This window comes from Pundamilia nyererei, unplaced genomic scaffold, assembly GCF_000239375.1.
Source record: "Pundamilia nyererei isolate P.nyererei 1_Seehausen unplaced genomic scaffold, PunNye1.0 scaffold00064, whole genome shotgun sequence".
Taxonomy (NCBI): domain Eukaryota; kingdom Metazoa; phylum Chordata; class Actinopteri; order Cichliformes; family Cichlidae; genus Pundamilia; species Pundamilia nyererei.
This window is the reverse complement of record NW_005187465.1, coordinates 265602-266516: the sequence shown is the minus strand read 5'-3', so window position 1 is coordinate 266516 and position 915 is coordinate 265602.

Sequence of the window (915 nt, the reverse complement as noted above, 5' to 3'; positions counted from 1 at the left end):
TTGCCCCACACTTTTTATGATGGTAGAGTGTCTGGCTTGTTTTGAGTATTTACTGCTTATTTGAACTGCTCCAGACTCTATCACAAGGACGGCACAAGCCACAGGAATGTTTTGCACTGGTGAATGAACATTCTTCAAATAAAATACATGTAAATAAATAAATAAACTTTTGCAGCTGAATCCCATAAAGCAAGTTCAGTAATATGCATACTTTTCTTAAACCCTCAGGACTTTCTCCTATGAAAGTTGTTCAATATTTTATTGCAGTTGTTGCTCTTTGCACAAGAGATGCGCACCTCCATTTCCTCATCGAGGCCGCAGAGCTTCACTCTGCCTTAGACCAGAACAAAACTCAATAATTGCCGTTGACTGGTCACTAAAATATACACTGCTGTCTGGTAAGGTGTTGTGCAGACTAAAATACCACAGACATTCACAATAAAGGTTTCTATTGGTCAGATGCTGATTATATCCCAAAAACAGGGGAAAGGTGGATAAAAGCGTAATGAGAACACAGAAATAAGATTTAGTGTAATAAAGAAAATAAGACCTTCTATATTTCCTGCTGTAGAAGCAACATGTCTTCAGCCTTGCCATTAAACTCAAAGTAGCAACTCAAAGCATATATTATAACTGCCAAGAAAAGTCCCTGCAGTGCTCAAAGAAAAAGGGGGGGGGGAGGCATATCCAGGGTCCAAAAAGCTGAGGAGAGATGTTAAAGGTAAGATAAGACGATGACAAGAAGGGGATGTTTTTGTCAGCTGCTGTGCCATGTACATGCAAAATCAGCAAGTGATCTGCAGACATTTCACCTCCAAAAAGCAAGTGAACTTTGCCTTTTAAATACGGGTTTGAAATAATTAGACGTCTGATGAGGACAAGTGGACACACTTTCAATTCAGATTTAGTTGCATT